We start from the raw sequence: 15,820 nt of genomic DNA, 5'->3' as shown, positions 1-15,820 counted from the left end.
TAACATTTAATGCTAACTAAGACAAAAAAAAAGTGTTTATAACGCTCCCTCCTCTTTTGTGATATTGTTTAAATTTGAGAACATTCATTGCCTAAAAGCTCAGCAATATCTTTGCACATCTCTGTAAGGTTTTCTACATATCTAAAATCTTCCTTTACACTATTATTTTTTTTTTCATTTTATTGAAAATAGATTCTTTTCTCATACAATATATCCTGATTATATTTTCTCCTCTCTTTACTTCTTCTGGTTCCTTCCCACCTCCCCATCTCACTGGATCCAGTCCTTTTCTGTTTCTTATTAGGCTTCTTTAAAGAGAACATCTTTTGTCTGTATGGATGTGGCACCTGTCAAAAATAAATCCGATGGCCTATGACTTAGGCAGGAAATAGGAAGTGGAACATCCATGAAGAGAGAGAATTCTGAGATAGAGACAGGTAAAGAAAAATTCACCTGGGAAGATGTGAGGAGACAGATGCATGGCACCGGAGCACAGGTAGCCAGCCATGCAGCAATTTATAGGTTAAAATAAGTGCATTATCTAAAGTTATTATTCTAGTCAGAGAAGAGCCTAGCTATATGGCCAAGGTATTTGTCATTACATGTTGAGTCTGAGTTTTATTTCTGGGAGAATGGGGTTGGGAGGAAGAACCAAGGCCTAACCTCTACAGGCTTCTAAGAGATAAAAAAAAAAAAAATGACAATAAAATATATGATTAAACAAAAACTACCATAATGAAGTTGAACATGGCAAGATAACGGGAGAAAAAGAATCCCAAGAGCAGGCACAAGAGATGCAGTCATTCTCACAGTCAGGAGTCCCATAAAAATAATAAGCTAATATTCAGAAGACCTGGTACAGGCCCATATCAGCCCTGTGCTTGCTGCTTCCATCTCTGTGAGCTCATATGCATCTTGCTTAGCCGATTCAAAGGGCCCTATTCTCCTGGTGGCTTCCTTCTCCTTTGGCTCTTATAATTTTTCTGCCTCCTCTTCATCTGGATTCTCTGAATCCTAAGGAGAAGGATTTGATGTTGGCCTCCAAGTTAGATTCTCTCTCTATGTAGTGTCTGGCTGTGGGTCTCGGTATGTGTTCCCATCTGTTGCCAGAGGAAACATCTCCTAAGATGACGAGAAAGACACTGATCTATAAATATAGCAGAATATCTTTAGGAGTCATTTTATTGATACTTTTCTTTAGACAAGAATTTGGATTCAGTCCTAGGTCTCTGGGCTATTTAGTCTCTGGTTCTTGGCTACCCAAGCAGTGTCAGGTCTGAGTTCCTTTTCATATTGTTGGCCTTAGATCAGACATTGGTTGGCTACTCCCACAGTTCTGTGCCATCATTACCCTAGTATATTTTGCAGGCAGGACAGGTTGTAGGTCAAAGGTCTGGTGGCTGTGTTGGTATCCACATTTCTCCTTTGGTAGCCTGCAGAGTACCTTCACACACCAAGGAGACTAGACCACGAGGCTTAGGGCTCCATGTAGGCACCAACTAAATTTCTTTGTGTTCAGTGAGTTGTGTGGATGTTGTCCTTGGCAATGAGTCCCCACTCTCCATTTGTGGAAAACAACCCTTGACTTAGCAACAGTCTGGGTTGTTTAAGAATTTCCATGTGACCCCCTTGGCCAACAGGTCAACTAATTGCAACCCAGTTCCACCACTGGAAGTCTTGACTGGTGACAAGAGATGCCCTGTTGACACTCCATATCCCCCATTACTAAGAATTCTCATTATGATCACCTTTATACATTCCAGGAAGTTTCCACTGTGCTAGGGTTCCACACTAGCCACCAAATGTCCTCCAATTCCAGCTATCTCTCCCCTCACTCTCCTCCATCACATTTACCCCACAAATGACCCCTCCTCATGCCCTCATCCCCTCCAACCCCCAGGCTACCTGTAAAATCTTTTCTATTTTGCCCTGCCAAGAAGATCCACGTACCCTCCCCAGACCCATCCCCTCTACCTAATTTTTCTGAGTCTATGAATTATCACTTATTTAATGACTAATATCCACTTATAAGTGAATACATACTATTTTTATTTTTCTGGATTTGGGCTAGCTCCTGGAAGATGATTTTCTTTTTCTAGTTCCATCCATTTGCCTGCAAATTTTATGATTTTTTTCAGCAGCTGAGTAATACTTCATTATGTAAATGTACCATGTTTTCTTTATTCGTTCTTCTGTTGAGGGGCATCTAGGTTGTTTTCAGTTTTTTTCTGTTGTGAAGAAAGCCACAATGAACACGGTTGAGCAAGTGTCTTTGTGTAGGATGGCACATCCTTTAGGTATATGTCCAAGAGAGGTATAGCTCAATCTTGAGGTAGATAGAGTCCCAACTTTCTGAGGAACTGCCATATTGATTTCCATAGTGGTGGTACAAGTTTGCACTCCCACCAGCAATAGAGGAACATTCCCCTTGCTCCACATCCTCATCAGCATGAGCTGTCGATTGTGTTACTTATCTTAGTCATTCTGACAGGTGTGAGATGGAATCTCAAAATAGTTTTGACGTGCATTTTGTGGCAGTTTAAATGGGTATGGCCCCGTAGAATTATGTATTTGCTTGGCCCATAGAGTAGACTATCAGGAAGAGTAAGTGTGGTCTTGTTGGAAGAAGTGTGTCAATTTGTGGACAGGTTTTGAGATCTCCAATGCTCAAGCTATGCCCATTGTGGTACACAGTCTCTTTCTGCTACTTGAGGATCAAGATGTGGAATTCACAGTTCCTCCAGCTTGTTGCCATGGTCCCCACCATGATGATAATGGACGAAGTCTCTGAAAGTGTAAACCAGCCCCAATTAAATGTTTTCCTTTTTGAAAGTTGCCATGATGATGGTGTCTCTTCACAGCAATGAAACCCTGTCTAAAACGAATTTCCCTGATGACTAAGGATGCTGAATATTTATTGAAATGTTTCCCAGCCATTTGAGTTTCTTCTATTGAGACTTCTCTGTTTAGATGTGTTCCCTATTCTTAATTAGATTATTTGATTTATTGGTGTCTAGTTTCTCAAGTTCTTTATATATTTTGGATATTAGTCCCCTATCAAATGGGGAGTTAGTTTTTAAAAACAGTTTTTCCCATCTGTAGGCTGTGACTTTGTCAGACTGATATGTCCTTTGCCTTACACACGCTTCTCAATTTCTTGAATTGTTCATTAATTGCTGATCTTAGTGCCTGGGCTACTGATATTCTATTCAGAAAGCCATCTCTTGTGCCAGTGCATTCAAGGCTATTCTCCACTTTCTCTTCTATCAGTATCAGTCAATCTATTTATGTTGAGGTCTTTGATACCCTTGGATTGAGTTTTGTGCAGAGTGATAGCATGGATCTATTTGCATTTTTCTACATGCAGACGTCTAGTTTGACCAGTACCATCTTTTGAAGATGCTGTCCTTCTTCCAGTGTTTACTTCTGGCTTCCTTATCAATAATCAGGTCCGTGTGTGTGTGTGTGTGTGTATTTATGTTTGAGTCTTCAATTCAATTTCATTGATTCATGTCTGTTTTAATGCCAATACCATGCAGATTTTATTGCTATAGCTCTGTAGTACAACTTGAAATTGGGACTGGTGAGACTTCCAATAGTTCCTTTGTTGTTGAAGATTGTTTCAGCTATCCTATTTTTGTTTATGTTTTTTGCTTGCTTTGTTTTGTTTTTCCATATGAACTTGAGAATTGTCCTTTCAAGATCTATGAAGAATTGTGTTGGAATGTTGATGAGGATTTCATTGAATCTGTAGATTGTTTTTCGTTGGATGGCCATTTTTACTATGTTAACTCTACCAATCCATGAACATGGAGAACCTTCCCATCTTCTGATATCTTCTTCAATTTCTTTCTTCAAAGACTTGATGTTTTATCTTTCACTTGCTTGCTTAGAGTGACCCCTCCCCATGATATTTTATATTATTTGAGGCTATTGTAACTGTTGGGAGCCGACTTTAGTAGAAAGCGGCTAGATCAACTTTGCAGCCATCTGGAACCATATACCCTGATGAAAGACTTGGTTGTCAAAAGCCTATAACAGCTGAAGCACACTCTGATAAATATACTGTTTATCCCACATAGCTTGTTTGGCTGTTTAGTGACCTCAGCTGTATGGTGCACGTGGTAAAGTGTTTTCACCTGTGTGCTCCTGCTTGTGTATATAAATACCTCAGAATTCCCTTCAATAGGAGAGACTCAATGGAAGAGACTTGAAAAGAGACTTGAGAAAATAGAAGAGACTTGATCACACCCTGTCTTGTCTCCATTCTTCAAGTCTCTTGCCCCAAGAGCCCCACTCTCTCTCTTGACCAGAGCACTTAGCTCAACCAAAGCGTTGAGGCAGAAGCGTTGAGGCAGAGTAAGGTTCGAAACATTTGTGGCGCCCAACGGTAACGGTGTTGTTTTCCTGATTTCTTTTCCAATCTGTACATAAGAAGACTACTGAGAATGTTTGTTTGTTTGTTTTGTTTTGTTTTTTTAGTTAACCTTGTATCCAGCCACCTTGCTGAAAGTGTTTATCAACTGTAGGAATTTTTACGGTCACTTATGTATGTTATCATATCATCTGCAAATGACAATACTTGGACTTCTTCTTTTCTAATTTTTATTCCCTTGCTCTCCTTTAGTTGTCTTATTGATCTAGCTAAGATGCCGAATACTGTAATGAATAGATATGGAGAAAGTGGACATTGTCTTGCTCCTGATTTTAGTAGAATTACTTTGAGTTTCTCTCCATTTAATTTGATATTGACTATGGGCTTGTTATAAAAAATGCCTTTATTATGTTTAGGTATATTCTTTGTATCCCTAATGTCTCTAAGTCTTTTATCATGAAGGTGTTATATTTTGTCAAAGGCTTATCTACATCTAAAGAGAACATCATGTGGTTTTTTTTATGTCTTTCAGTTTGCTCATATGGTGGATTATATTTATTGATTTTTTAATATTTAATATCCCTACATCTCTGGGATAAGTCTATTGATCATGGTGGATGAACTTTTTGGTGTGTTCTTGAATTCAGTTTGCAAGTATTATATTGAGTATTTTTACATCTATGTTCATCAGGGAAATTGCCTGTAATTTTGTTTATATGTTAAGTCTTTATGTGTTTAGGATATCAAGGTGATTGTGGCCTCATAAAATGAACTGGGCAATGTTGCTTTTGTTTCTATTTTGTGAAATAATTTAAGGAGTATTGACATTAACTCTTCTATGAAAGTCTGGTAGAATTTCATGCTAAAATCATCTGTCGCTGAGCTTCTTTTGGTTGGAAAACTTTTAATTACTACTTCCATTTCACTAGTGATTATAATTTTGTGAGGGGGGGGGGTTCCTGAAGGTATCAAGATAAGGAAGCAAACCCCACAAAAAGATAAGAATAAGAGCCCTGTGTAAATTGACTTAGACTACCTGGATCAGACTCTGGGGAGTCCAATGCCAGTTGGTTCATTGTCAACATATTTAAAACACAGTACAATTTGAGAAAAGGTTTCTAGGCAACAATCAGTCCAATTCCAGTCACACACACACACACACACACACACACACACACACACAAAAGCCTAAGGTGTAACTACATAGAAACTCTTTTACAAAGTACATGTTGATATGAGGGTAGGTTCTATAGCTAAAAAGCCTAGAATTTAATGTGGTCTCTGACTGATAGAAAAGAGATCAGCAGGTCATAAAGTACTCCTAACATCTCCTCTAAGGATGGATAATGGTCTAGAGGCAGGAGTCTGGGATAATCAAATTTTAGAGAATTTGGAGGAGGTCTGTCCCTTCAAATAGCAAAAGGTTGAACAAGTTGTAAACAACCTTCACTCTCAGCTTTCTGGATAGAATGCAGGTATTTGATTTTATCCCTCCATTGAGGGACCCTCCTGCATGATTAACATTTCTGGGTCTCTTAGTGCTTCTCTGTGAGTACAAGGACCTCTATGCCCACAACAAGTTTATTTAAATTTTCTGATCTTGATTTAACTCTGGTTAATGGTTACCAATAAAGAAAATTATCCATTTCTTTTAGATTTTCCAATATTTTGAAGGATGTGTTTTTCAAGTATCTCCTTATGAGTATCCAGATTTCCTTGATGTCTTGCTATTTTGTCCACTTTATTTCTTATTTTGTTAATTTGAATATTCTCTCTCGAAAAGTTTTATTTTAACAGGAAGGGTGAAGCTAGGTGATGACAGAGAGAAAGAGAGAGAAAGAGGGGGGGGCATGGAGGCAGATGTTCACATGTCTTCACCAGTCAAAGATAGTCTATATATCTAGGTTGGGTATTGGGTTACACTTCTGATTGAGCATTACCAAACTTATAAAGCCTTTGATTAACATTTTAAAAAAATGTATAGAAGCAAAAAGGAAAAAAGGGCATGGGATAGGTGTTTTCTAGGGAGGGGAAATGGGGAAAGGGGATTGTTGCCACCAGCTGCAACAGTTGAACCGGGTTCACCTGCAAGAGAGGCTGAGGATGGGGAAAGGGTGGGAAGAGATGAAGCCAGGACAAAGTTCTCTGATCAAGGCTCAAAGTTTAATGTAAGACCATCAAATAAAAAGGGGGAGACCTCACCCCCACAAGAAGAGTCTCTTCAGCACTTCAGCTCAGCAGTGTGGGTGAAGGGTATGCATCCTTAATCATGGGTAGAGGTGTATCAGGCAAGCTCAGCAGGAAGTCTATTTAACTTGACTGCTGTGGCAGACTTTGAGTCTCTGATGCAGGCAGCTTCCCAGGTCCTTTGTTATTCGGTCTCCAGTGATAAATAGCATGTTTGGCCTGCTCTGCCTGACAAGCTGGCGGCCTGGGAAAGGGTACAGTTCCCCCCTTAACTTTTTAAGATGGCAGTGCCAGTAACTGGACGGGGCACAATATTTCATCCAGTCTAGGGTCTCGAGTGGCCAGGCAACAGTGCCTGGCTTAGGTTGGCATTTATATTGCTCTTATAATTAGCCATCATTGAGGAAATCATACATATCATATTGATGTATGCCTCTGTCTTAGGTTTATAGGAGCTAAAAATTACTCCTATAATTATCTGTTATCGAGGAAAACATACATAGCGTAATGATGTATGTCTCTGCCTTAGGTTTATAGGAGCTCAAAATACTCTTACCCGTCATTGACTATCCGGCCATCATTGCCACACCCTTTTAGACCCAGACCACATTCAGACCAAGGAACCTGTGGGAGTAGGCTAGCTGCAATTCTTCACCACGGATGTGTAACTGCCAGGGGGAGGTGGTTGAGTTTGCTGAAGGTGATCCTTTGTGAGGGTAATCAGCCTGCTTAAAATATAAGGTTCAGAGGTTAAAAGCAACAGGATTATCCAAGCAAGGATTGGAAGTGGAAGTATTCCCGTATCTCATTCAACTGCTAATTAGCAGGGATCAGACACAGGTCTGGCCACCAGGTGGATGGCTTAAGAACAATTACTTGTTCTCCAGCAAGAGTGGAGACTGTTAAATCAAGTTAAATCAGCTGGCTGTTTTTGAGCCATCTTCATCATTAGAATCGTAATTATTAGGCTCAAGATCCGTGTCCACTTGATGGACCAATCTTTCAGGTAGCCATTGGGCTCTATTCTCTTTGTCTGAAAAAATACAGACTGGGCCACGGCCCCAAACTAAAACAGGGTCAGGACCATTCCAAGTATTAGTTAATGTGTCTCTCCACAAGACCTTGGCAAATGAGCTGGAAGTAACTGGATGCCTGTGGCGATCCGCTGCAGACTGACCCTTAGGATCAGTTTGCAGAAAATTTAAAACAAATAAAACAAAAGCAAGGTGTGCTTTTGGTGACCTTGGGGGGTATAATTCCCCCTTTCTAGTTTTAACAAGTCAAATTTTTGAAGTGTGATGTGTATGTTCAACAATTCCTTGTCCCATTGGGTTATAAGGAATTCCAGTTTTATGTTTAATGTCAAATTCCTTGTAAAATGATATAAAGTTGTTTCCAGTATAGGCTGGCCCATTGTCTGTTTTTAGGACTTTAGGCAATCCCATAGCATTAAAGGCTTGTAAGCAATGATCAATTGCATTTCTAGAGGCTTCTCCTGAATGTAGAGAAGCAAAAAGGAATCCTGAGTAAGTGTCAATACAGACATGTATATATTTCAATTTTCCAAATTCTGTATAATGAGTTACATCTATTTGTCAAATATGATTAGGCACAAGACCTCTTGGATTAACCCCTAAATGGGGAGCCGGAGATAAAATACGGCAGTTAGGACACTGTTTTACAATCATTTTAGCCTGCTCCTTAGTGATCTTATGTTGGAGCCTTAAAGTGTGACTAGAGAGATGAAATTTATTATGATCTCATCTAGCCAAAGCAACAGGATCCAAAATTAAGGCTTGTCCTATTAAAGCTCTGTCAATATGATCATTGCCTGTAGCTAAAGGTCCAGGAAGGCCAGAGTGAGCTCTTATATGGCCAATATAAGAGGGGTTTTTTCCTGGTAAGAATGAGGTTTTATAGTTGAAAAAACAAAGATCTGGCTGGAGTATTGAATTGCAATATACCAAAAGTTTTTAGCAAAGGTATGGACTGAGCCACATATAGGCTATCAGTAACAAGATTAAAAGCATCATTTACTGATTGAAAAACATTTAGAACTGCTGTCAGTTCTGCTAGTTGAGCAGAGAGTCCAGGTGTCTCTATGACTACCTGTTGATTATTTAAGAGGTACCCTGCTCGTCCTTTAGAGAATCCATCAGTAAAGATTAAAAGAGCATTATGTAAAGGCTGCAAAGAAGTCATGTTAGGAAATATAACCTCATGTACATTTAGAAACTGTATCAATTTATCTGGAGGATAATGATTGTCTATAATGTCATTAAATCCTATTTGAGCAAGCAACCAATCTGTATTATGTTGTTTTAACCAAGTATTCTGATCTGCATTAAAAGGCTGAATAATGACATCTGGCTCTTTGTCAAAATAAGTCAATGTCTGTTTTCTTCCAAGAACAATCATATGGGCTACTGCCTCATAATACAGTAGGATGTTACGTTTAGGGGATATCTTTGAATGTATCCACATGAGTGGAGCCTTTTGTCACAACAATCTTGTAGGAATATAGGTTCTATTAAAAATTAACAAATGCAAAAGCAAGGAATAATCTATGTAAGTGACAAATTGTTCCTCAATAGCTCTTTCTACTTGTTGTAATGTCAACAATCCTTCTGGGTTTAAGGATCGAGGGGAGGTAGGATCAGCACTTCCTTTGAGGACATCAAATAAAGGTTTCAATTCCCCTGTTGTAAGCTTTAAATAGGGACAAAGCCAATTGATATTGCCTAGCAACTTTTGGAAATCATTTAGAGTTTTAAAACTGTCCCTGTGGATAATTATTTTCTGGGGACAAGCAGCCTGATCTGTAAGCCTGAAGCCTAAGTAATTATAAGGCTCCTGAGTTTGTACCTTTTCAGGAGCTATCTGTAATCCTTCATCAGCTAATGTCTGTTGTAAATCTCTGTAACATAAAAGCAAGTCCTGAGGATCTTTCCCTCCTAAAAGAATATCATCTGTGTAATGACAGATGTACATCATTGGCCATTGCCATCTTACAGGCTCAATGGCTTGTGCTACAAATTTTTTGACATAATGTAGGACTATTAGACATGTCCTGAGGCAGAACTACCCATTGATACCTTTTCATCGGCTCTTTAAAATTAACAGAAGGAACACTGAAAGCAAATCTTTTGTAATCCCGAGGATGCAAAGGAATGGTGAAAAAACAATCTTTTAAATCTACTATTATTTTATGAAACCCTTTAGGAATGGCCACTGGAGATGGCAGCCCAGATTGTAGAGCTCCCATAGGTACCATGGTTTCATTAACCTTTCTTAAATCTTGTAACAACCACCACTTTCCAGATTTTTTTCTTTATAACAAATATTGGAGTGTTCCAAGGCGACTGAGATTCTACTATATGTCATGCCTCTAATTGCTCCTGCACGAGCAATGAAGCGGCTTCTATTTTTTCTTTAGACAATGACCACTGATCAACCCACACTGGGACATTATTAAGTCATTGGATTTTATCAGCATGGGATGTAGGCAAGACGGTGGCCATTATGGAAAATGCCCCAAACCTCTATTATCAGAATGAAGCTCAGGTGCTTCAAAAGTCTTAATACCTTGCCCTTCTTTTCCTAGTCCTTGGCCAGGCAAAAATCCTTGTTTTAACATTTGTTTCATCACAATTTCACTAGGACTACACATCATAATACCCATCTGTGACAAAAAGATCTCTTCCCCAGAGGGTGACAGGCAAATTCGGCATCACATAGGGCTGAATTTGTCCTGAATTGCCCTCTTCATCTCTCTAATTTAGGAGTTTAGACTCCGTTTCGGGTTATTGGCATAACCAATTCCCTGAAGGTGAGTGAGTGTATCAGACAAAGGCCAAGCTGAAGGCCAGTCCTGTCTTCTCAAGATTGTAATGTCAGCTCCCGAATCCATGAGACCCTCAAAACTCTTTCCTTCAATTATTAACTTAAGAGTAGATTTCTTATTAGTAATAGATTGAACCCAATACACATCAGAAGAACCAAAGCAATCCTGTCCTCTCTCATTCTTAACAAACTTGGTAGGGAGCAGATGCAATGGAACCAAGACAAGCTGAGCAATTCTTTTGACATCAGGCACAGTTATAACACCCTGAAGGGAAGCAGCCATGATCTTAATTTCTCCTTCATAATCGCTATCAATAACTCCTGGATAAATTTGCAATCCGTTTACAATACTGCTGCTTTGGCCCAAAAGTAATCCCCATGTCTCTGGAGGCAAAGGCCCAAAAACTCCTGTGGGAAGTGTCTGAACTCCCATCTCCGGAGTCAGCACTGTATAAGTAGTGGAACTGAGGTCCAGTCCTGCACTTCCCAGAGTTGCTCTAATAAGTTCTGAAATGGATTTTCCAGGTTTGGCAACAGCTTCGTGGCCCCATAAGCTGTTGGCTGTGGATTCTTGGGGGCCTAGGGCTGGCCCTGAAACTCGTTTCCCGACAACGAACGGCCCTGATTATCTGTTTTAGATCTGTATTCACTAGCCAAAGGATAACCTTTTGTACCATGAACAATTTTCCATTGCGAGACCTGATTGATTGCTCGCAGCTTTTCTCTTGGGACAGTCATTTTTAAAATGACCTGGATCTCCACATTTAAAACATCTTTTTTGTTTACGGTTTTGTGCAAGCATTGCATGTATAGTAGTTCCTTGAAAAGCAGCAGCCATGGCCAGACCCTGATTATAAGAGGGTCCAATGTCAGCGCATAGACGAATATATCCATGTAAGTCTGTTTTTGTTTTATAAGGCCTGGTAGCCTCGAGGCAAGGTGCATTAGCGTTCTCATAAGCCAATTGTGTAACAAAAGGATTTCTTGACTGAGCATCCCCGAAAATTCTACCAGCTGTCTTTTGCAGCCTGTCTACAAGGTCCTGGAATAATTCATCAGGACCCTGCTTAATGCTGGATAAACTCCCATTAATATCCCCTTTAGTAGGTAACTGATTCCAAGCACAGCGAGCAGCCATTGCAGTCTGTGCATACACACCTGCAGGCAGCTCAACCTGATTAGTATTACCTTCATATTGACCCTCTCCTAAGAGCATGTTTAAGTCCCAGCTTGGATTACTCGCCTGAGCATTCATCATGGCGGTTTTCTTACTAGTTTCACACCATTCTGAGTTCCAAAGCAAGTAATCTCTTCCTGACAAAGTAGCCTTACACAAAGTTTTTCAATCTTGGGGTGTTAAATTTGATTCTACCACAGTATCCAATAAAGCTTTTGTAAAGGGCACCATAGGCCCGTATTGAGAAGTTTTCAATTCTTTTATCACTTTAAACTCCAATGTCTGATATTGTCTAGGTCTTCGGTTCTGTTGATCAACTACTTCAACTACAGGAAATGCTAACATGTCAGATGTATCTTGCCCATCCCTACGGACCTGATTCACAGCTCTTTCTAACGGATTGACGTATCTCAGAATTATCTCAGAATTGTTGCTCCCTTTCGCACCTGACTGACACTTTAATTCCTGTAGCTGGTTAGTCAATTTCTGTAGCTTAATTTCCATCTCTAATTTATATACCTTCATGTCTATCTGGGCAGCTTCTGCTGCATCAAGGACCATAGGTGGAGCAGAAGGTGCAGGGGGTGGGGCAATCCTCGTGATATTTGGAAGCCCTTTCCTTTAAATTGGCTTCTTCTTCTAGATCTGATTCATCATCAGAATCTCCAATTTCTTCTATCTAAGCTGTAGGAGAATTATTAGATCTACATTTCTCTGATTCAGATTTGAGAGTGCCCCTTCTTGTAGAAGGGCTCTCTGATAGGCATTCTTGGAATTCCTCAAGCTGTGCCTGGGCAGTGGCTAATGCCTCCAAGGTCTCTTTATCTATTCGATTATCAATAGCATCTTTTACCAGCTCCCCAAGGCAGAGGGTGTTAGTATCTGCCTTCATAGTTCGTAAAACCTGCCCAACTGTTTCCCAGGTTTTCTTATTCAAGGTTCCTTCCTGTGGGAACCATGGGCAGTATGAATTTATTTCTGCCAAAAGTTTTTCTAACATACTATTTGAAAACCCTGATCCTCCCACCTGGAGCAATTCTTGTAAGCTGTGGGCGAATGCCCGTTTGGAATTCTCCTAACCCATAATTCGTTGTCAACTCCTAGGTAAATTCGATGCCAGGCCAAAGCCTATTTCCTAGACCCTATCCCTGACAAACACACTTCCTGCAAACACGGCCTTCATCAATTAACAATAACTAGCCCTAGTATCAAAATCTTTTGCTACTTACTAAGTGTGCGAGATACTCTTCTTCCGTTTTCCGTAGAGCTCTACACAAGACAACATCCCTCAGCTGGTCTCTTGTCCTCAGGTCCCTGTTCGGGCACCATTCTGTTGCCGCCAGCAGCAACAGTTGAACTGGGTTCACCTGCAAGAGAGGCTGAGGATGGGGAAAGGGTGGGAAGAGATGAAGCCAGGACAAAGTTCTCTGATCAAGGCTCAAAGTTTAATGTAAGACCATCAAATAAAAAGGGGGAGACCCCACCCCCACAAGAAGACACTTCAGCTCAGCAGTGTGGGTGAGGGGTATGCATCCTTAATCATGGGTGGAGGTGTATCAAGCAAGCTCAGCAGGCAGTCTATTTAACTTGACTGCTGTGGCAGACTTTGAGTCTCTGATGCAGGCAGCTTCCCAGGTCCTTTGTTATTTGGTCTCTAGTGGTAAACAGAGTGTTTTGCCTGCTCAGCCCGGCAAGCTGGCGGCCTGGGGAAGGATACAGGGGATGGCATCTGAAATGTAAATAAAATATAAAAAAAAAGAAAAAAGAAAAAAAGAGAATATTCTCTCTCTGTCTTTTAGTTAGATTGAATAAGGGTTTCTCTATTGTTGATTTTTCTCAAAGAACCAACACTTCGTTTCATTGATTTTTTTGTATTGTTCCCTTTGGTTCTAATTTATTGGTTTCAGGCCTCGATTTATTTCCTGCCATCTACTTCTCTTATGTGTGTGCTTCTTTTTGTTCTAGAGCTTTCCAGTGCTGTTAGTTGCTCGTGTGAGCACTTTGTCTCTGTCTCTGTCTCTGTCTCTGTCTCTCTCTCTCTCTCTCTCTCTCTCTCTCTCTCTCTCATACACACACACACACACACACACACACACACACACACACACACACACAGGCACTTAGCACTGTGAACTTTCCTCTGAGAGCTGCTTTCAATGTGTCCCTTAAGTCTGGCTATTCTGTGTATTCATTCTCATTGAATTCTAGAAAGTCTTTAATTTCTTTATTTCTGTCTTGACCCATTTTTCATTCAGTAGAGAGTTGTTCAGTTTTTGTGAGTTTATAAGCTTTCTGTGGTTCCAGTTGTTGGTATCTAGCTTTAATCTGTAGTGGTATCATAAGATGCAGGGAATTATTTCAGTTTTTCTGTATCTGTTGAGATTTGTTTTGTGCCCAAGTATGTGGTCAATTTTGGAGAAAGTTCCATGATGTTCAGAGAAGAAGGTATACTATTTTGTATTTGAGTGAAATGTTCTATAAAAATCTGATTGTTCCATTTGGTTTAAAAAGCCCATTAGTTCCAGTATGTTTTTGTTTAGTTTTTGTCTGGATCATCTGTCCATTGATAAGAGTGGTGTACTGAAGTCTCCCATTGTCTTGTCTGAGGGTCAGATTTAAAGTGTAGTAGTATTTCTTTTGCAAACTTGGGTGGCCTTGTGTTTGGGGCATTGAAATATCATCTCGGTGGATTTTTTGTTTGATGTGTATGGAGTGTTCTTCCATTAGTCTGGCTTTGAAGTCTTTTTAGTTCCATCAGCTTGCTTCTCATGTCTACTTACTTGGAATATCTTTTTTCTAACCCTTTACCCTGGGTTGATATTGAAGTGTGTTTCTTGAATGCAACAGAAGAATGGATCCTGTTTTCACATCCCTTCTGTTAGTCTGTGTCTTTTTATGGAGAATTGAAACCACTGATATTGAGAGATATCAGTGACCAATAATTGTTGGTTCCTGTTATTTTGGAGGTGGTGTAGAGTGAAAAATTATAAAGGCCATTTTATGAAATATGTGTAGATTTTTTCGCCTTACAGAACTCGGAACTGAAAATAAGATTTCAGGCCTTCACATTCCAGGTGAAGGACACTTGCTGGATTACATTCCCCAAGCCTCGCCCAAGGCAGGAAGGCATTCCTGACTACAGATAAAGATGCTATCATTTGGGCTAGATTCTCTGAAATGTTCCACTGTTCTTGGTTACCCCTCCCTTGGTCTTCCCAGTGCTATGTTCAAAAATTGTAAAACAACCAACCAATCATGTGTAAGCGCGCAAAAATGCCTTCCTTCCCCCACCCCATGCTATAAAAGACCCTTTAACCCACCACACATGGCCAAAAAACCCTGCTCTTGGAGCTAAAGAGTTTGTCGTTTTTGACCGCCGGCTCCTCCCCTAATAAACCTCTGCTGATTGCATCCAGGTATGGTTTCTTGTGATTTTTGAGTGGTCGCAATTCCGGAGGCTTGAGGAAGGGTCTCCCGAGTATGGGGGTCTTCAGTGGTAGTGGTGGTAATGGTGCTGCTGGTGCTTCTGCTAGTGGTGGTGATGGTGGTAGTAGTGGTGGTGGTGATGGTGGTAGTGGTGGTGGTTGGTGATGGTGGTGGTGGTAGTGTGAGTGTGTGTGTGTGTGTTTCCCTTCTTTTGATTTTGCTGGTATGAGGTTATTTGTTTCCTGCGTTTTCATGGGTGTACCTAATGTTGGGTTGGCATTTTCCTTCTAATACCTTCTATAGAGCTAGATTTGTAGATTGATATCGCTTAATTTTGGTTTTTATCTTATTTCTCCATCTATAGTAATTTAAAGTTTTGCTCAGTACAATCATCTGGGTTGGTATCTGTGGTCTCCTAGTGTATACAGCATATCTCTCCAGGCCCTTCTGGCTTTTAGAGTCTCCATTGAGAAGACAAGTGTGATGGCTGGATGTTGCCTGTTTTACTGGCTTGCTCAGCTGGTGAGACTTGTGGGTAGGGGTGAGGGTGAATCTCAGGAGCAGCAAGAGAGGTATGGGTCTGCCTTCAAACTACTTGTTGCACTGGGAGAAGCTGTCCTTGGGTGACAGAAGGTCACTGGGCTTGGGACCTGGGATAAAGTGACTGAGTCGGGGGGGGGGGGGGTTAGGAGGGGATGCACTGTGGAGTTCACAGGAAATATGGGCAGGGGTGAAGAAAGGCTGCAGTTGGTGTTCTGTTGTAGCACTGGGGATGAGACTGGGAGACTGAGTTTCGAGGGAGGAGAAAGTGA

At 40.5% G+C, this 15,820-nt stretch overlaps 1 pseudogene; it reads right to left on the bottom strand.

The window, feature by feature from the left end:
* Positions 1–12,143, bottom strand: part of LOC117712400 (endogenous retrovirus group K member 9 Gag polyprotein-like) — a 30,284-nt pseudogene extending 18,141 nt beyond the window's left edge.
* Between the last annotated feature and the right edge of the window lie 3,677 nt (positions 12,144–15,820).

Source organism: Arvicanthis niloticus, chromosome 7 (genome assembly GCF_011762505.2).
Source record: "Arvicanthis niloticus isolate mArvNil1 chromosome 7, mArvNil1.pat.X, whole genome shotgun sequence".
Lineage (NCBI taxonomy): Eukaryota > Metazoa > Chordata > Mammalia > Rodentia > Muridae > Arvicanthis > Arvicanthis niloticus.
The sequence above is the reverse complement of the archived record's forward strand: the minus strand, read 5'-3'. Positions and strand labels throughout refer to the sequence as shown.